The 21,721-nt window shown below is 51.0% G+C and overlaps 1 protein-coding gene across 1 annotated transcript in view; it reads left to right on the forward strand.

The window, feature by feature from the left end:
• The first annotated feature begins 13,936 nt into the window (after window positions 1-13,936).
• acot11a (acyl-CoA thioesterase 11a) overlaps window positions 13,937-21,721 on the forward strand; it is a 108,233-nt gene continuing 100,448 nt past the window's right edge. The window contains exon 1 of the mRNA XM_078561656.1: window positions 13,937-13,968. The gene's annotated coding sequence lies outside the window, so the exon portion shown is untranslated. The remainder of the gene's footprint in view (window positions 13,969-21,721) is intronic.

The raw sequence follows: 21,721 nt of genomic DNA on the forward strand, positions 1-21,721 counted from the left end.
TGGCAAGGGCACAGAATGTAGTCTGGGTGGGGGACTTCAATGTCAATGCTTAATTACCCTTTCTTGTAAAAGGATGCTTTTTCCAGGAATAGCAATCAGAGTCCCACATTAACCTTTTAAAGAACAGTGTCTTTTAAGACACAAATTCTTCAAGAATGTCCTTCGTCCTTGAAGATGAACAATTTTCTGTGATTAAAGTATTCATGACCCTTCCTGCCTTGCGGAAATGAAACACCATATTTATATGCGTTTCATTACAAAGTGTAATAAAACAAAAACAAAAATACTAAAACACACTCACTCTCTCATTCATTTGCTTTTTATACAAAGCTTTGTATCATTTTGGCCTTTAGCAAATTTAAGGCAAAGTTAAATTCTAGACAAAGCATCAGTAATTACATTGTTTTTCCCCACAATGTGGACAATATTTAAGTGATAAGGCTGTAATAATAAACTCCGTCAAAATAGTCTGGCATTCTGGTTTTTAATTATGTCCACAAAGGCTAAGGAGTTATGATCAGTTTTTAATAGTGACTGCAACTTTGAAGGGTTTAGTGAAGTTTGGAGCAGTCAACACTGGTTCATTGATTAACATTGCTTTCAGCCTTTCAAAAGATGTTTGGCACTCTCCCATCCATACTACCTTGGCTTTCTTTTGTAAAATGTCAGTCAGCAGCTATAGTACTGAAATTTGGTACAAATTTTAGGTAAAACCCACACATCCCCAAAAACCTCATGATCTTGCGCTTAGTTTTAGGGGCAGGGAACTCCACCAATGCCTGTACTTTCACTGTCTTTGGCAACACTTGTCCTTGCCCTACGAAATGCCCTAGATAAGTTACTCATGCTTTCACAAATTCACTTTGGCAAGGTTTATTATCTAATTAACTGACTGTAGGTTTTTAAACAGAGCTTCCAGCTGTTTCAAGTGGTGTTTCCAAGTGTCCCTATATATCAGTATATCATCAAGATAAACCACGCAGTTAGAAACATCAGCTACCACTTGGTTTGCTAGCCTCTGAAAAGTTGCCAGGGCATTTGTTTTTAGCCTGAATGGCATCACTCGGCATTGGAAAAGGCCATCTGGCATGACAAAGGTTGATATTTCTTTAGCTTGGGATGTTAAAGGAACCTGCCAATATCCCTTTAACAAATCTATTTTGGTAAAAAAACAGTACAGGCAATTCATCTAATACAGTCTTCGAAGGGAGGAATTGCGTAGGAATCTGCTTTTGTTACTCACTGACCTTTCTGTCGTCTATACAGAATCTGGTTGAATTATCTGGTTTAGGCACTAACACAACAGGGGAGCTCCAGCTGCTTTGGCTGGGTTCAGTGAGGTGATTTTCTAACATGTACTGAATCTCTGCTTTCACCTGAGCCTGTTTCTCTGGCCCTAAGCGATAAGGATGCTGTTTTATAGGAGGGGATTCTCTTACATCCACATCATGTACATCCTGGTTTGTCCCTACAGATCCCTTTAAATTCTGTAAGTAACCTCACTGGATCCTCTTAGTGCCCTGCCTTTAAGTATAAAAGTATAGTGTCTACCTGTCCTGGTATTTCAATGTTAGCTAACCCGATATTAGGAAGTTTAACTTGGGAATGTCTAAATCTCTATCTGCCTCTCACTGTCTCTTCCGTCCTCCACTGTGCTTACTACTTGACATACCTGCTCCTTCTTATCTCCTCCCCATGATGGTATTGTTTCAACATATTGATATGTCACAGCCGATTCTTTTTCTTACAATCTGGGGTGTCTATCCAATAATTTACTTTACCAACCCTCTTAATTACCTTGTATGGATCACTGAACTGTGCTTTCAGAGGTCACCCCTGTAAAGGCAATGACACTAATACTTCATCCCCTGGTTGTAATGTTCGGGTTGCAGCTTGCTTATCTGCCCATTCCTTCACCTTTGTTTGAGAAACTTTAAGATGTTCTTGAGCCACTTTGCAGGCTCCTGGGAGCCGTCCCTGGAAGCCGTTCCTGGAAAATGGACACATAGTCTAACATAGAGTATTCATCCTTCTGCCCGAAAAACTTTTCTTTGATTAATTTCAAAGGACCTTTTATCTCATGTCCATAACTTAATTCAAAAGGACTAAAACCGATAGATTCATTCGGTGAATCTCAGGTAGCAAATAAAAGAAAGCCCAATCCTTTGACCCAATCATGGGGATATTCAAGACAATATGTTTTAATCATTGTTTTGAGAGTTTGATGGTACCTCTCTAAGGCTCCCTGTGTCTGTGGGTGATATGCTGTGGACTTTAAATGTTTTCTACCCAAACTACTCATTATGTTTTGAAAAATTTTAGACATAAAATTGGAATCTTGATCCGACTGGATCTGTTGGTAATTCAAATCAAGTAAAAAATTGGGTTAACTTCTCTACTGCTACATTAGCTGCAATTGTTCTTACAGGATAGCCTTTGAAAACTGAGTTGTCATATCCATAATAGAAAGATTTTTGGTAATGGTCCCACACAGTCTAAACACCCTACGAAATGGTTCCTCAAAAACTGGTATGGGAATTAAGGGTGTCGAGGTGATTGTAGGTTGTGGTTTTCCCACCATCTGGCACATTTTACAAAACTGCACCATGTCCTCGTGAAGACCCAGCCAGTAAAACTGCCTGTTTATCCACTTCAAGTGCACCCAGTACAAAGGTATGTACTCCCCGCCAATACCATATATTAAAACTTTGGCTTTTAATGTGTTCTAAGGGGGAAGTTTATGCCTTTACCCAGCAAAACTCCCATTACTCTTAATTATAGGTTTAGCTGTCTCATTTGAGGGATATGGGGTTCTTTTCCTCTCGATAAGAATTCTTTATAACTCTCATGTATCTTATTCATCTTTCCTGAACTTACAGCAGTGTTTGCATTCGGTTTCACAGCTGCAGTTAATGCTACAACTTGATATGTTGTATTTTCAGTCAGGGCTCCTTTTCTTGAAATACCCTTAGGTACTCAATTAGTCCTATGGATTTCCCGTGCAACTTTCAGCAATCTGCATGAACGTATCCCACCTTGTTACAATGGAAACACCTAGACATTCGAATATCACTTCCATCCTCAGCATCTTCCTTTCCAGTCTGAGGAGGAGTTCCCAGGAATTTCCCAGATGTCCCTTCTCTTCCCTGGCTACTTGCCTTTCTTTCACCATCCCATCTTCTATCCTTCTCGGGTTTGCGTGGATGATGGAAAAAGGGTTTGGATTTATGGACCAGCTCATAATCATCAGCCATCTCCGCTGCCTGTCTAGCTGTTGCAACCCTTTGGTCTTCAACATGGGTCCTAACTACTGGAGGAAATGAATTTTTAAATTCTTCCAGAATTATTTCCCAAGAGCCTCAGGTGTTGTCTCTACTTTTAATGCCTGTATCCAACGGTCAAAATTACTTTGCTTTACCCTCTCAAATTCAATATAGGTCTGCCCAGGCTGTTTCCTTATGTTATGAAATTTCAGCTGTATGCTTCATGGACCAACTCATACACACTAAGAATATCCTTTTTTACAGCATCATAATCCACAGGAACCTCTTCTGAAAGTGATGCATAAACCTCATGAGCTCTACCTTCAACCTACTCTGTAAGAGCAATGTCCAGACTTCTTTTAGCCACTTTATTTGCTGAGCTACCTTCTCAAATGAAATAAAGAATGCCTCTACATCACTTTCCTCAAACTTTGGGAGGACTTGTACAAATTTAAACATCCCCCCACTGGGCTTTGGGTTGGAGGTGGTTTTCTCATCATCAGAACCTCCCTCATCATCTGAGGTCTCTCTTTTTAATTCCAGCCTTTTAAGCTGGAATTCCCTTTCTCGCTCCTTCTCTCTTGCCCTTGCCTTTCGTTCCTGCTCTTTCCTCCTTTGCTAACTTTTCTTTCTGGGGGCCAAGTTTTCATATTTCCAATTCCAATTCTCTGTCCTTTTCTAATTCTATTTTTTTCATATCTCTTTCTTTTGCTTTCAGCCTTTTCGATTCCAATTCTCTTTCTTTTTCTTTTTCAAGTTTTCTCATCGCTGCTTCTTTTTCTTTTGCCTCCAATTCAAGTTTTTTCATTTGCAACTGATTCTTAGCCAATTCAATTGACTCATCTCCAGGACAACGTGATCTCTCTGGTAAAAGCAAAAAACTGCGGATGCTGGAAATCCAAAACAAAAACAAATACCTGGTGATCTCTCTGGTATTCCTTCCAATTTCAAACGCTGCACTATTACCTCAACTATGTCCACTTTCCTTGCCCCTACGGTTAATTCTAACTCCAATTTATCTTCCAATTTTATTAGTTTAGTCTTGGATACTTTTGCAAGCCAGTCAAGGTTAAATCTTCTATCTCTAGAAAAGTCTTGGCAACTTCCAAAATTATTTTGGTTTACTAATGTAGAAGAAACCTGGTCTCTGTCCTTTCATCCTTTTTTACCGATTATTATTATTCTGCGTCCAATCACCCATGTTTCAATTCCTCCAAGAGCCCATATCTATTTTACAACCAGGATGGGTGGAGGGCGCTGTTGATCTAGCCCCACTACTCCACAGGCCACAATATTAATTTAAAAGTTTAATTTACTCACCAGAATGGACAATTGTTTACCTTCACTACTGGTACCCAGAATGAAAGGGACTTTAACCAGGCTTCTTTCAATAAACAACACATTTATTAGTTTATTAGAAAACCAGCCTTGCCAAATAGAAAAGCAAAGCTTATCAACATACAGTATCGGATATGAAATTATACTAATTACTCTTTCTAGATACCCTAAATCAAACACACACACAACAAAATCTATGAAATAAAAATAGAAATGGAGGAATTCTGCCGAAGGTTAAAAGTCAATGGTTCAAAGGCAAATATAGATGGCGGAGTCTGTCAAATGGCATCCAGGTTGGTCTCTTAACACTGATCCGCGAAACAATCAATGACTCTGGCACTGCTTTTCAGGCGGGTCCGAGGACCATTTGCAGGTACACTATCCAAGCAACTTAGGAGTAGCTTGTATTCACGTATGGCTGTGGACTGGCTCTGGACGGCAAAAAGGCTGCTGTCTTCCTTCTCAAGCAGTTGGTCCTTCTCTTAAAAGCAAAACCAAAATCCACTTTTAAAACATAGTCTTCCAGGCATGGTTGTTTCTCAGAACCACAAAAACCATGTGACCCTCCCTTTGTACACAGTTCACTAGAGTCCAGAGGTTTCCAGTTTTTTTTCCAACTGCTTAATTACCCTTTCTTGCAAAAGGGTGCTTTTTCCAGGAATAGCAGAGTCCTGCATTAACCTTATAAGGGACAGTGTCTTTTAAAACACAAATTCTTCAAGAATGTCCTTAATCCTTGAAAATGAACCATTTTCTGTGATTGAAGTGTCCATGACAGATGACACAACACAATTTCATATTTTAAGACTTTTACTGTAACAAATAGATGAAAAGCACTCTACCTAAATGCTATTTTTGTGGGGAACTGATATATGAAATTGCAGAACAGAACTTTCCTCTTTCTTCTTTGAACAGAACCAAAAAACCCACTTCACAGGTATACTTTACATTGTCCCTTAAGTAGTCATTCAATTTTCCCAGACCCAGTCAAAGTGATTCTTAGATCTCAAGGGTTTACTTCCATTTTTTTTCTTTCCCCACCTGGTAACATTTAACCCTAGAACTGTCTTTCATGGTGAGGGTTTTTCCTGGGGATTCTCCCTCCAATGCAAGCTAGGTGAATCTCCCAGGCTCATTTCAAATGCACATGAATTTGGTCTTTTCAATCTGAGTGCAAGCTCCCAACTGCATTCCTCCATGGTGAACCCTAGAGGTATTTGGCCTCTAGGTGCTTTCTCTCTCTCCCATATCATGGCAGACAGCCTGTATCAATGAGTTTCAGGGATATCTTAGAAACCCATCCCCTTTGAAGGCCCACCCCCACGGCAACATAAATCACATGGGCTTTCTTTCCAGGTAGAAATGCTGATTACCAATCCTAGGGACCCAACTCCCTTTTTTCTTGGAAGTAAATGGACAGTTTAAAACATAACTGTTTACAACCCGACATTCTCAACACTTTCCTGGGACTTTGGAGACTAACAGTCTAAACACTGTAAATACAGATGCTTCTGTCATTGTCTCCAAGTGCGAACACCTTACACCTTCTTTCCAGCAGACAATTGGGTCTCCCTTTAATTTTTAATAGCCACATCATCCAGGTCTGTTGTCAAGCAGATCTCAGAGCAGTTCACTTGACCCCCTTCATTTTACCCCAAATTAAAGACAAAGTCCTAAAACATAACAACCTTATAAACTTCACTTTTGTAACAATATTTTTAACATGCACAGTTCCCTTGTGTCAGAATTAAAAAGGCACATTTGGTGCAGGAAAAGGGAATAGTTCTCTCTAGAGAATTGTTTACAAATACCTAAAAAATTACATTTGTGAAATGAAACAAAAATTCCATTATTTTCATCCATTCGGACCCAAACTCTCTAGGTTGCTTATGTTCACTTATTTTTCTTCTTTTTTTCCCCACCGTTCTCATTTATATATTTGAAATCTAGAACACACTCCTGTCATTGGGCTCTTACCACAAAGTCGTTATTGTTGTCAGGGTGTTGGTTAAAGATGGGTGTGTCTTAAAGAAGTCTTTATTAACTACTAGAACTATTTACACATGTAATGTAAAGGGTACAAGCTAGGAGCTGTCTCCATGCTTAGGTCTATACACATCTCTGCTCAACACTACACTGACCCCTGGGTCTGGGTCATGTGCCTTCTTACATCACTGTGTGGCTGGTACTGTACTCGGTCCCATATTAACCCTGTATGTGCCAGACCCTTAGACTACAGTAATTTCAATTAGTTGCAGGGTGACCTCACATTGCTATTTTTGATTAGCTTACGAGTGTAGCAGGTGCTGCAGTATTTCCAAATAGGGCCATCTCAACTTAGAATATCTGCTTGATGAAGGATAACTCGGAACTGGAATCCACAAACCAATTTCGTACGCACACCATGACTTACCTATTAGCTCTCTAGGGTCACGTCTGAGACACATCTGCAGATTTTCAAGCTAGACTTTGGAATGTTCCTTTCTCATCCCTCCTGACACTGCAGCTCTTATCTCAGCTTTTTTGACACCTAGAAATAACTTGCATTTCTATAAGGGCCTTACATAATCTCAAGTTTTCTCAATGCACTTCACAGTCAGTGAACTATTTCTGAAGTGTTGTCACTGTTTTAATATAGGAAATGTGGCAGCCTATTTGTACAATGAAAGGCCCACCAACAGCAAAAAGACCTTTGACTGGTTAACCTATTTATGATATTGGGGTGAGGGATAATTGTTGGCCAGGACGCCAGGAAAATTCCCCACTCTTCGACAAATGTAACTACATCCCTATTATCTAATATATATATGTTTTAATGCGTAAATGAGAATAGCATGTCACAGGACTAACAACTGTACTTTTATCAAGATATTTTGCACTGGAGATTGCCACCCATCATGACGCCGGTCCTTTCTGAAAGGCAGAAATCATCATATGTTTTTGTTCAGACTAAAGCAAGAAATCGGTTTTATTTCTGTGATATTTAATGGCATACAAGCAAAAAGTATCTAGCAGATAATTCACAGTGCCATGCTTGATATACATTCCACCATTTCCAAAACCAAATAATAGTGTCTGAAATCTTGGTGCCCTTTCAGAACTTTTTGACAGAGCTTTTGAAAATTGTAAGCTAGGTACACCTGTGGCCTGATGGAGTACCATCACGTTGCCACAACATTGAAGACAAATGATTGATACAAGAGATTGTGAACTGATTAAATTGGGAACTCCTCACCTGTTATATTGTATCATTTCTCTGGGTCTCCAAATTAGAATACAACAACATCAAAGGACTACTTTCCCCCTGAGCAGGGAATTTATGCTATTAATTAAAATTGAAGTTCAGGTTGAAGAGGGTTGGAAGTAAACCTTTCATAGTGGGGTTAGACTGTCTTTGATGCCTACCTTACTCTTCAAATAGTTTGCATTTGAAATGAAACTGCAAGCTCATATTGGACAATAATTTCAATTACAATTAATTTCTTGGTATAGACAATCAACAGCACTGTGGTGAACAGTCACCACTTCTTGAAGCCAAAGATTGTTTCTAGATAGATTTGTGAATTGACTTACACCCCCCCACACCAAAGATAAAATAATTATTTTCAGAAAATACATGTTATGATTTGAAGACATCACTAGGCTACCCCAGCTTTCTTCCATTAAAATTATAGGTGCTTTCATTTATTAGAGGTCTTTTATTATACTATAGAAGCTGGATCAGCAGCTCTTTTGTTTATCAACCTTTAACCAGATAAAGCAAGAGGAAATACTTGCAATTCCACAACCAGACAGCTATGTGAAGGGTGAAAGAAACAAAAGAGAAAAGAATGGGAAAAATGGATGAGATGGAAGGGGGGAAAATATTAATGGAACTTGGTTATCAGTCACAGTCTGTGATTTGTACAGCTCGCAGCTTTTAATCACATTTATGTTTTTGCAATAGCAGTGACTCAATCATACAGCTTGCAATTGAAAAATCACAAAGGATTTACTCAATGTTTATAGTATTTTAGCATTTCTAGTTGAAACAGCATTCCTCTGTTTGAAGAATGTGTGGTATCATGCAAATAACTTACTATATTGTTTAATTTAGGGAAGATTTAAAAAATAAGTTGGGAGGTGTAATTGTGGAGTTAACGTAGTAATAGTGGGCCGTAACTTCCTCAGAGTGGCAGTCAGCTTCCGATTGCCACTCTGTGCCCAATTACTTACACTAAATTTCTTCCATGCCTGTCTTGCCCAACCTTCCAACTCAGGCTGGGTGAGATCCAGGTAGCGCAGCTGTCCTCGATGCCCAGCATCGCAGTCCAACAGAGTTGGATTGAAGACAGACACAACTCCTTTTTTACAGCTCTAGCTGCCATAAACCAGGTAAGTTAAAGGTCCCATTGAAATTAACAGGCCAGGGAGACGATAAGTATCTAAGGTAAGTGGATAGGATTTGGGGGGGTGGGGGGATCGGAGGTCATGAGGGTGGGAGGGGGTTGTTTGGACCTTGGCGGGGGGGGTTGGATCTCAGAGAGTCGGACCTTGGGGGGTGTGGTGACGGGTGGGTCAGACTTCGTGGGAAGGGGTGGGTGCGGTCAGACCTTGAGAGGAGGGTGGGGGTCAGACCTCAGGGGGGAGGGGGTGTGGGGGTATGACCCCAGTGGGTTGGTGGGGGATATCGGACCTCAGTGTGGGGGGGGTGGTGGAGGTGGTGGGGAGAGTCGGACCTCAGGTGGGGAGGGGTTGGGTTGGGTCGGTTTGGGTGGGTCGTGCCTGCGGAGGGGTTTGTGTCAGGTCAATCCTGCGCAAGGGTTGGGGTCGGGTCAGGTCGCCATGGGTGGGGTGGGTGGTGGGGGAGGTGGTGGGGGAAGTGGCGGGAGTTCCATGCCGGTGGGGGAGGGAGTTCTATGCCAGTGGGGGGAACCCCATGTGGTGTTGCTGGGGGTTGGGATGCTGTGGGGGTAGTTGGAGTGGTGGGGGGAGTTCCCTGGGGGATCGGAAATGTGGGAGGAGTCCTCTGGGGGTGTGGGGGAGGGAGTACCATGGGGTGGGGTCGGTCTGGGTCTTTACAATAGTTACTCAGTAGTTAAAAGAGGTTTTAACCCTTATAACTTTTTCTGGATAATTATTGATGTAACAGTTGGAACCATCCGAAGTTTACGACTTGAATTGCATTTTCAGATGGTTCCCAGACCAGGACAATTGCCCAGAGGAAGTGTGCACTTCTGGGCAATTGCCGTGCAAAACCCTTACCTGTGAAATTCTGAGAGGGATTCCCCAGCGCACCTTTGGGGTACCCCACCAATCCGATGCTGGGGAGCTCGGAAGTTACGGCCCAATATAAATATCAAAAAAGTGAGTAGTCTGTGCATCTTGAACTACCAGCTCTGAAGGAAATCTCTTTGTGAGGTGATAGCAAAGGATCTGTAATCTTCCATAATCTGGATAGTTATCCATAAAATGCTGTGTCTGCTTTGCTTTAATGTGCAGTATTCACTCAAATCCTGTGTAAATAAACCACAGGTATCGAACTATAGCCATTAACCGTTGCAAAGTCAAGCCATTTCAGGAAGCAGTGATGTTCCATTTGTCCTTTTACACAGGTAATTAATCTCGGTTTAAACTTGCCTTTTGGCATTTTATATTTAAAATATAAAAATTGCTGGTCTGGGGAGGAGGGTTATTGTAAATTTTAGAAGCTGTGGCTCAGTTGGTACTGCTCTTGCCTCTGAGTTAGAACACCAAAACACAAATGATAGAAGCAGGAGTAGACCATATGGCTCATCAAACCTTCTCTGCTATTCAATATGATAATGACTGAGCTTGGCCTTCAACTCCACTTTCCTGCCTACTCCCCATATTCCTTAATTCCCTGATATACCAAAACTCTGTCCATCTTAATCTTAAATATAGTCAACGATCAATAGCCCATAGGGTAGAGAATTCCAAAGATTCACAACTTTAGTGAAGTAATTTCTCCTCATTTCAGTCCAAAATGATCATCCCCTTATCCTGACACTGTGCCCCATGTTTTAGATTTCACAGCCAGTGGAAACAACCTCTCAGTGTTTACCCTGTCAAGCTCCTTCAGAAACCTGCAGTTTTCAATGAGATCACCTCTCATTCTTTTAAACTCCAGAGATTATAGGCCCAGTTTACTCAGCCTCTCATTATAGGGCAATCTCTCATCCCAGGGACCAATCTAGTGAAAATTAGCTGTCCTGTTGCCAGTGCAAGTATATCCTTCCTTAAAACTGAACACAGTACTCCAGGTGCGGTTTCGCCAAAGCCCTGTACAATTGTAGCAGGACTTCTTTATTCCTGTACCCCACCTTGTAATAATGGCCAACATGCCACTTCCCTTTCCAATTGCTTGCTGTACCTGCATGCTAACTTTTTTGATCCTTATACAACTTGTCCATCAAGCTGCATCATGCTTTGAGTCCAAATGCCTTAATGATGAGGCAGAGCAGTGACAGAGAAGGAAAGGAAATGAAGCAAATCCTGCACTCCAGATCCCATTACCTCATGGTGGTGCCCCATGTACATGTCCCATCTAGAAACAATTATTCGGGATAGAATTAGTAATCACATGGAAAAATATGGATTGATAAGGAAGAGCCAGGGAAAAGATAGGGCAATGGCACAAGATCATAATGCTCATTTGGAGAGCCGGTGCAGACACGATGGGCCGAATAGCCTCCTTCTGTGCCATTAAAATTCTGTGATATGTGCCTAAAGATCTGCAGGTTGAGAATCGGCCTGTTTAGTCACATGAAGACCCATGGCAGAAACTCACGAACCTGAGTAGACATCATCCTTGAATTGAGTGACAGCCATCGACTTGTACAAACACACCCAAGTCTCTCTGAACATCAAGATTTACAAGTTTCACACCTTTTAAAAATATTCTGCCGTTCTATTCTTACGATCAAAGTGAATAACTCACACTTCCCCACACTATACTCCATCTGCCATCTTGTTCCCCACTCACTTAACCTATCTATATTTCTTTGCAGACTCTCTGTGTCCTCCTCACAGCTTACATTTGCTCCTAGCTTTGTACTGTAACAAAACTTAGATACATTAATCTTTGCCCTTTTGTGTAAATAGATTATAAATAGCTGAAGCCCCTAGCACTGATTCTTGCGGCACTCTAGTCACAACCTGCGATCTTGAAAACGTCCCATTTATGTCTATGCTTTGCTTTCAGTCCATTAACCAATTCTATACCGACGCTAATAAATTACCCCCAAATCCATGAGCCCTTTTCTTGTATAGTAACCTTTTGTTATGGCATCTTATCAAATGCCTTTTGTAAATCCAGGTATATTATGCCTTCTGGTTTCCCTTTATTTACCCTACTAGTTACATCCCCCAAAAATTCTAATAAATTTGTCAAGTACAATTTTCCTCTTGCGAAACCATGTTGACTTTGTCTGATCATACTATGATTTTCTAAGTGCATTGTTAAGACTTCCTTAATAAAAGATTCCAGCACCTTCCTGATAGTTGACATTAAGCTAACTTGACCTGTGGTTCTCTGTTTTCGGTCTCCCTCCTTTCTTGAATGGTGATGTTACATACGCTAACATCCAAGCCACTGGGACTGTTCCAGAATCTAGAGAATTTTGGAAAATAATAGCCATCGCATCTGCTATCTCTGCAGCCAGCTCTTTTAGAACTCTAGGATGAAGGCCATCAGGTGCTGGGGATTTGCTGGATTTTAGTCCCTTAAGTTTCTCCAGCGCTTTTTCCTCAGCTGATATTCTTCTTCAGGTATCATGCTGTAAGAGGATGTTGGCGACCATGGACTTCTTGGTCTATGGTTATGTTTGGCAAGATGCTGCAATGGCTTGCTGTTGCCTTCTGCAGATGGTTGACCAGTCTGTAACAGGCCTGTAAAAGATTAAATGACAAAAGGGTTCATGGTGCAGGGCCAAAGGGAGAAGTAATGGAACAAGTAAAGAAACAAAAGATGTGTCTAGAGGAGATGTGAATGACAGAATGAACAACTGCTGTTGGAACACAAAAGAGAAAAATACAAGAGTAAAATACAACCGGTCAAGAAAAAGGGAACAAAATGGGGGCAGAGGTAACGATCTGAAATTTTTGAACTAATCATGGGTGAACTGCATACACGCAGGATGGAATTTCAGTTGGAATCCAAGTGGAATAAATTGGAACCAGAGACAGTTGCTGAGGAAGGAGATAAGGCTGTGAAAGCGAGTTTTGGGTGATCCATCTCAAACATTCTCTCGATCATGCTGCACACAAACTGCAGGTGATGCAAAGTACAGTACTCATGACTTGGAGCAAGTGGTCTGAACAGAACCCTTGATGTAAGAACTAAGCCTTTCACCATGTGACACCCCACTCCCTGTAGATTTCATCAACTTTAAATAGCAGTACAAACAACCAAACACTTCCACCAAGTCAGCAGAAGCCAGTAAAATCAATTAGCAACTAACCTGAGAGTGGCTGATGATCCCACAGAATAACAGCGAATTTTCTGGGAGTGCAGGGAGGCTCCTTCCTGCAGCTGAACACATATCCACCTCGAAAGACAAGGGCAGCAGATGCACGTGAACACCACCTGGAGGTTCTGCTCCAAGCCACACACCAACCCGACTTGGAAATATATCACCATTTCTTCACTGTAGCTGGGTCAAAATCCTGGAACTCTCTTCCTAACAGCGCTGCGGGTGTTCCTACACCACATGGACTACAGCAGTTCAGGAAGGCAGCTCACCACCACCTTCTCAAGGGCAACTTGGGACGGGCAATACATGCTGGCCTAGCCAGTGATGCCCACAACCCGTGAAAGAATTTTAAAAAGTCAGCATTAGGTGCAGACATACCACTTTCTGCCTACTCTGCATATTTCCTGTGCACGCTCCCAGTGCCCGTGCTACTAATCTACCCAGTGCAGCCTGCACCATAGTGTCCAAGCATAGCATGGATGCCACTTTGAACCCAAAGCAGGGCCAGTAATGCAGAAAATACAGCGTGAAGCCGCCACATTGTACAGTCAAATTGTTTAGAAGGAATGCAATAGAAAATATAGATTTGAATAACTCATGATGAGGGATGGGAACAAGGGGAACGCAGGGCTGCCCCAGTCTCCATGGAAACCTGGCCCGGGAATTTCTAGGAGAGACAAATGAGCAAGTTTGAACCAAGTTCAGGTGGCGAGCGGGGGTCCGCCCTGACTGAGCGGCCAGGGACCCGCTGAGCGGACTGGGAACCGCCAGGGAACCGCTAAGCGGACTGGGAACCGCCAGGGAACCACTGAGAGGCCAGGGAACCGCTAAGCGCCGCTGTTGCTGCTTCCAGCCCAGGGGCAGCGCACGCGCTCGGCACTGACGGCGGTTTGGTGAGTAGTAAACCTGAGGAGCATTCGGAGCTCGTGCCCCTGTCCCGTGCCCCTGCCCCTGCCACAGCCCCGGACACCCGGACCCGGACACCCGGCCCCCCGGACCCGGACACCCGGCCCCCACCCCACCCCGGGAAGGCCAGGACTCCGAGATCGACGCCTGTCAAGCGGGCAAATCTTGTCAAAGTCCATTTCTGCCTCTACCCACACCCGGGGCCGCAGCGTGAGATCCGGCAGCACCGCCCCCCCCCGTCACTGAGCCTCCCCCCCCCACCCCCCCGTCACTGAGCCTCCCACCCCCGGTCACTGAGCCTCCCACCCCCCCCACCCCGATCACTGAGCCTCCCACCCCCCCACCCCGATCACTGAGCCTCCCAACCCCCCCCCGTCACTGAGCCTCCCACCCCCCCCCGTCACTGAGCCTCCCACCCCCCCCGTCACCGAGCCTCCCCCCCCCACCCCCCCGTCACTGAGCCTCCCACCCCCGGTCACTGAGCCTCCCACCCCCCCCACCCCGATCACTGAGCCTCCCACCCCCCCCACCCCGATCACTGAGCCTCCCAACCCCCCCCCGTCACTGAGCCTCCCACCCCCCCCCGTCACTGAGCCTCCCACCCCCCCCCGTCACTGAGCCTCCCACCCCCCCCCGTCACTGAGCCTCCCAACCCCCCCCGTCACTGAGCCTCCCAACCCCCCCCCGTCACTGAGCCTCCCACCCCCCCCCGTCACTGAGCCTCCCACCCCCCCCCCCGTCACTGAGCCTCCCACCCCCGGTCACTGAGCCTCCCACCCCCCCCACCCCGATCACTGAGCCTCCCACCCCCCCCCGTCACTGAGCCTCCCACCCCCCCCCGTCACTGAGCCTCCCACCCCCCCCCGTCACTGAGCCTCCCACCCCCCCCGTCACTGAGCCTCCCACCCCCCCACCCCGATCACTGAGCCTCCCCCCCCCCGTCACTGAGCCTCCCCCCCCCCCGTCACTGAGCCTCCCACCCCCGCCCCCGTCACTGAGCCTCCCCCCCCGTCACTGAGCCGCCCCCCCCACCCCCCCCCGTCACTGAGCCTCCCACCCCCCCCCCCCCCCGGTCACTGAGCCTCCCACCCCCCCCCCCCCGGTCACTGAGCCTCCCACCCCCCCCCCCCCGGTCACTGAGCCTCCCACCCCCCCCCCCGGTCACTGAGCCTCCCACCCCCCCCCACCCCGATCACTGAGCCTCCCAACCCCCCCCCGGTCACTGAGCCTCCCACCCCCCCCCGGTCACTGAGCCTCCCACCCCCCCCCGGTCACTGAGCCTCCCACCCCCCCCACCCCGATCACTGAGCCTCCCAACCCCCCCCCGGTCACTGAGCCTCCCACCCCCCCCCCGGTCACTGAGCCTCCCACCCCCCCCACCCCGATCACTGAGCCTCCCAACCCCCCCCCGTCACTGAGCCGCCCCCCCCACCCCCCCCGTCACTGAGCCGCCCCCCCCACCCCCCGTCACTGAGCCGCCCCCCCCGTCACTGAGCCGCCCCCCCCACCCCCCGTCACTGAGCCGCCCCCCCACCCCCCATCACTGAGCCTCCCCCCCCCGTCACTGAGCCGCCCCCCCACCCCCCGTCACTGAGCCGCCCCCCCCACCCCCCCCGTCACTGAGCCGCCCCCCCACCCCCCGTCACTGAGCCGCCCCCCCACCCCCCGTCACTGAGCCGCCCCCCCCGTCACTGAGCCTCCCCCCCCGTCACTGAGCCTCCCCCCCCGTCACTGAGCCTCCCCCTCGTCACTGAGCCTCCCCCCCCGTCACTGAGCCACCCCCCCCGTCACTGAGCCTCCCCCCCCGTCACTGAGCCTCCCCCCCCGTCACTGAGCCTCCCCCCCCGTCACTGAGCCTCCCCCTCGTCACTGAGCCTCCCCCCCCGTCACTGAGCCTCCCCCTCGTCACTGAGCCTCCCCCCCCGTCACTGAGCCACCCCCCCGTCACTGAGCCTCCCCCCCCGTCACTGAGCCTCCCCCTCGTCACTGAGCCTCCCCCCCCGTCACTGAGCCTCCCCCCCCGTCACTGAGCCTCCCCCCCCGTCACTGAGCCTCCCCCCCCGTCACTGAGCCTCCCCCCCCGTCACTGAGCCTCCCCCCACCATCACTGAGCCTCCCCCTCGTCACTGAGCCTCCCCCCCCGTGTCACTGAGCTCCCCCCCCGTGTCACTGAGCCGCCCCCCCCCCCGTGTCACTGAGCCGCCCCCCCCCGTGTCACTGAGCCGCCCCCCCCCCCCGTGTCACTGAGCCGCCCCCCCCCCGTGTCACTGAGCCGCCCCCCCCCCCGTGTCACTGAGCCGCCCCCCCCCCGTGTCACTGAGCCGCCCCCCCCCCGTGTCACTGAGCCGCCCCCCCCCCGTGTCACTGAGCCGCCCCCCGAGTCACTGAGCCGCCCCCCCCCCCGTGTCACTGAGCCGCCCCCCCCGTGTCACTGAGCCGCCCCCCCCGTGTCACTGAGCCGCCCCCCCCGTGTCACTGAGCCGCCCCCCCCGTGTCACTGAGCCGCCCCCCCCCCGTGTCACTGAGCCGCCCCCCCCCGTGTCACTGAGCTGCCCCCCCCGTGTCACTGAGCTGCCCCCCCCCCGTGTCACTGAGCTGCCCCCCCCGTGTCACTGAGCTCCCCCCCCCGTGTCACTGAGCTCCCCCCCCCCGTCACTGAGCCTCCCACCCCCCGCCCCCGTCACTGAGCCTCCCACCCCCCCGTCACTGAGCCTCCCACCCCCCCGCCCCCCGTCACTGAGCCTCCCACCCCCCCGCCCCCCGTCACTGAGCCTCCCACCCCCCCGCCCCCCGTCACTGAGCCTCCCACCCCCCCCCACCCCGATCACTGAGCTCCCCCCCCCCGTGTCACTGAGACGCCCCCCCAGTGTCACTGAGCTCCCCACCCCGTGTCACTGAGCTCCCCCCCCCGTGTCACTGAGCCGCCCCCCCCCGTGACACTGAGCCGCCCCCCCCCCGTGTCACTGAGCTCCCCCCCCCCGTGTCACTGAGCTCCCCCCCCCCGTGTCACTGAGCTCCCCCCCCCCGTGTCACTGAGCCGTCCCCCCCCCGTGTCACTGAGCTCCCCCCCCCCCGTGTCACTGAGCTCCCCCCCCCCACCGTGTCACTGAGCTCCCCCCCCCCGTGTCACTGAGCTCCCCCCCCGTGTCACTGAGCCCCCCCCCCCCCGTGTCATTGAGCCGCCCGCCCGCCTCCCTCCCTCCGCCCGCCCGCCTCCCTCCCTCCGCCCGCCCGCCTCCCTCCCTCCGCCCGCCCGCCTCCCTCCCTCCGCCCGCCCGCCTCCCTCCCTCCGCCCGCCCGCCTCCCTCCCTCCGCCCGCCCGCCTCCCTCCCTCCGCCCCGCCCGCCTCCCTCCCTCCGCCCGCCTCCCTCCCTCCGCCCGCCCGCCTCCCTCCCTCCCTCCGCCCGCCTCCCTCCCTCCCTCCGCCCGCCTCCCTCCCTCCCTCCGCCCGCCTCCCTCCCTCCCTCCGCCCGCCTCCCTCCCTCCGCCTCCCTCCCTCCGCCTCCCTCCCTCCGCCTCCCTCCCTCCGCCTCCCTCCCTCCGCCTCCCTCCCTCCCTCCGCCCGCCCCCTCCCTCCCTCCTCCGCCCCCTCCCTCCCTCCCTCCGCCCCCTCCCTCCCTCCCTCCGCCCGCCCCCTCCCTCCCTCCCTCCGCCCGCCCCCCCTCCTTCCCTCCCTCCGCCCGCCCGCCCCCTCCCTCCGCCCGCCCGCCCCCTCCCTCCGCCCGCCCGCCCCCTCCCTCCGCCCGCCCCGCCCCCCCTCCCTCCGCCCGCCCGCCCCCTCCCTCCGCCGCCCGCCCCCCTCCCTCCGCCCGCCCCCCGCCGCCCCTCCCTCCGCCCGCCCCCCTCCCTCCCTCCGCCCGCCCCCCTCCCTCCCTCCGCCCGCCCCCTCCCTCCCTCCGCCCGCCCCCTCCCTCCCTCCGCCCGCCCGCCTCCCTCCCTCCGCCCGCCCGCCTCCCTCCCTCCGCCCGCCCGCCTCCCTCCCTCCGCCCGCCCGCCTCCCTCCCTCCGCCCGCCCGCCTCCCTCCCTCCGCCCGCCCGCCTCCCTCCCTCCGCCCGCCCGCCCGCCCCCCTCCCTCCCTCCGCCCGCCCGCCCCCCTCCCTCCCTCCGCCCGCCCCCCTCCCTCCGCCCGCCCCCCTCCCTCCCTCCGCCCGCCCGCCCCCCTCCCTCCCTCCGCCCGCCCGCCCCCCTCCCTCCCTCCGCCCGCCCGCCTCCCTCACTCCCGCCTCCCTCCCTCCCGCCTCCCTCCCTCCCGCCTCCCTCCCTCCCGCCCGCCTCCCTCCCTCCCGCCTCCCTCCCTCCCTCCCGCCTGCCTCCCTCCCTCCCGCCTCCCTCCCTCCCGCCTCCCTCCCTCCCTCCCTCCCTCCCTCCCTCCCTCCCTCCCTCCCTCCGCCCGCCCGCCTCCCTCCCTCCCTCCGCCCGCCCGCCCCCCTCCCTCCGCCCGCCCGCCTCCCTCCGCCCGCCCGCCTCCCTCCCTCCCTCCCGCCTCCTTCCCTCCCTCCCTCCGCCCGCCCGCCTCCCTCCCTCCGCCCGCCTCCCTCCCTCCCTCCCTCCGCCTCCCTCCCTCCCTCCCTCCGCCCGCCCGCCCCCCTCCCTCCCTCCGCCCGCCCGCCTCCCTCCCTCCGCCCGCCCGCCTCCCTCCCTCCGCCCGCCCGCCTCCCTCCCTCCGCCCGCCTCCCTCCCTCCGCCCGCCCGCCTCCCTCCCTCCGCCCGCCCGCCCGCCTCCCTCCGCCCGCCTCCCTCCCTCCCTCCCTCCCTCCCTCCCTCCCTCCCTCCCTCCCTCCCTCCCTCCCTCCCTCCCTCCGCCCGCCCGCCCCCCTCCCTCCCTCCGCCCGCCCGCCCCCCTCCCTCCCTCCCTCCGCCCGCCCGCCCCCTCCCTCCCTCCCTCCGCCCGCCTCCCTCCCTCCCTCCCTCCGCCCGCCCCCTCCCTCCCTCCGCCCGCTCCCTCCCTCCGCCCGCCCGCCCCCCTCCCTCCCTCCGCCCGCCCGCCCCCCTCCCTCCCTCCGCCCGCCCGCCCCCCTCCCTCCCTCCGCCCGCCCGCCCCCCTCCCTCCCTCCGCCCGCCCGCCCCCCTCCCTCCCTCCGCCCGCCCCCTCCCTCCCTCCCTCCGCCCGCCCGCCCCCCTCCCTCCCTCCCTCCCTCCCTCCCTCCCTCCCTCCCTCCCTCCCTCCCTCCCTCCCCTCCCTCCCTCCGCCCGCCCGCCCCCCCCTCCCTCCCTCCCTCCCTCCCTCCCTCCCCTCCCTCCCTCCGCCCGCCCGCCCCCCTCCCTCCCTCCCCTCCCCTCCCTCCCTCCCTCCCTCCCTCCCTCCCTCCCTCCCTCCGCCCGCCCTCCCTCCCTCCGCCCGCCCGCCCGCCTCCCTCCCTCCCTCCCGCCTGCCTCCCTCCCTCCCTCCCGCCTGCCTCCCTCCCTCCCTCCCTCAGCCCGCCCGCTCCTATCTTGCTTCTATCTGAACAGGCAGTGTAAAGGAAATCTGGTTTGTTTTCCTAACATTACTGTGGGATACTGAAACAGGCTTGTGTGTGTATGCTTTTGTGTGTTTGTGTATGACTAATTTAATTAAACTGATGACAGTCAGACCACAAGGTTTAAATCGTCAAAGTTGTTGGGTTTAAGTAGGCATTGTGAAATGGAAATGGACAAGCTGACATTTGCATTTTTAGGTAAATTGAGAGGTGGTTTGAATTTCAAAGGGGAATAAGAATGTGACAAAGAAAATGGTTCCATTTTGCAGGAGCTCATAGGTAAGCAAGCAGTGGGAATATCATGTTTTATTGACCCAAAAGCAAAGACAAGGTGGAAACATGAAAGATCTTATATTTGGAAAAGTTTTGAGTTTAAAAGAAAGTTTGAAACTATGGATTTAAAGAATCAAAAGGGGGAAAATATATTTAAGGAAAGAGTGAAAGCCATATGGGAAGTGGCCCTGTGAAATCTTGAGAGGTGGACTGTGTGAAATAGACCTGTGAAAAAGCAGCCTCTGGCCACCCCAGAGAAATGCTGGTTTGGTCCAGAGTGCACGGTTTTGTTAAAAGCTTTGGAGTTCTATTGTCGAGTGAGAGGGAGAGAGAAGCTAAGAAATGCCTCCCTTATAGTAACGGTGGGTGCTTGTGGTAATATTGCTGGATGTTTCTAGATTAAGAATCTATTCAGACTGTTGCCTGAAAAGGGGTGTGTAGTTGGGAGTCTAGTTAAGTAGAACTATTTTGGGAACTGTTGTAAGTCTAAGAAAAACTGTGTGACTAATTTCGTGTGTGTAACTTTTTCTTTTCTTTTGTTAGTAAATGTTTAATTTAATCCTTAAAATCTCCAAAGATGGTAGTGGACTCTTTACTTTTGACTTCAGTGTACATATCTTCTCTTAATAAATACAAATTGCAAAATCCTTGTGATAGCTTGACCACATTTCCCTTTGGAATTTGGTTAGTCTGGCACATACCACCTGCCACATCATAACAGCAGACAGGGCCTCAGTTAATGGTTCATTTGAAGATGGCATTTCCAACAGTGCAGTGTTCTCTCAGTACTGCACTGAAGTGTCAGCCTAGATTATGTGTTTACACCCTGAAGTAGGGATTAAATGCACAATCATCCAATTTAGAGTGTGTTAGAATGAGCCAAGGTAACACTGATAGTCTGTTTATTAACACATTGACTTTGTTTCTCAGCATTTCAAAGACAAGGATTGTGTCCCCTATTCAACCTTTTGTTTTCTCTCCCCGTTTAAAGACTTTTAAGTTTCTATTTGTAATTATCAAGTCCCAAAATCATCCTTGTTGCTTTTCCCTGAACCCTTTAGATTGCCCTTTTGAAAGTAGAGTGGCTGAAACTTCACATTAACATTGCTTCATACAAAATCAGATGAACATTGAACAATGGAATGTGGGGGGATGGTAGGTTTTTATTTGTCCATGGGCTGTGGCTCACATATACTGCCCATCCCTAATTGCTGTTGAGAAGGTGGTGGTGAGCCACCTCCTTGAACCATTATAGCCCGTGTAGTATAAGTACACCCACAGTGCTGTTAGGGAGGGAGTTCCAGGATTTTGATCCTGCAACAGTGAAGGAATGGCGATGCAGTTCCAAGTCAGGAATACTTGAAGGGGAATATGCAGTTGGTGGTGTTCCTATGCATCTGCTGCCCTTACCTTGCTAGGTGGTAGTGGTTGAGGGTTTGGAAGGTGCTATCGAAGAAGCCCTAGCAAGTTGCTGCAGTGCACATTGTAGATGGTACACACTGATGCCACTGTGCCTTGCTGGTGGAGGGAGTGAATTGTTTAAAGTGGTTGATGGGATGTCAGTCAAGCAGGCGACTTTGTCTTGGTGTTGAGCTTGTCACAAGGTGAGACTGTTGTTTTGATCTAGCTCAGTATATTTCTTTACAAGGTAAGGCTGTTGCTTTGACCCAGTTCAGTACGTCCCCTCACAGGGTAAGTCTGTTACTTTGGTCCAATTAAGTATGTCTCCTAACTGGATAAGGCTGTCAATTTGTCCCAAGTGAAGTAATCTGACTCGTAATACTGCTAAAACCTAGTGCTGTGTGACATTATCTTTGTATTCCACTTCACTGAAATGATTCATTAAATATTTGCATGCTCAGCACTTCCCCTGTAAGTAGTAGCTTAGAATTGAGGCTTAGATTTTTAATTTGTCACAAAAAGTCTTTGACAGACAATGTAGTGGATGATGAAGATTGACCAAACAACGAGTCCTTCATTTGCCTCTAGTCATGTCAGTTGTAAAGT

The sequence above is a fragment of the Cetorhinus maximus genome, chromosome 17, assembly GCF_964194155.1.
Source record: "Cetorhinus maximus chromosome 17, sCetMax3.hap1.1, whole genome shotgun sequence".
In the NCBI taxonomy this organism is placed as follows: domain Eukaryota; kingdom Metazoa; phylum Chordata; class Chondrichthyes; order Lamniformes; family Cetorhinidae; genus Cetorhinus; species Cetorhinus maximus.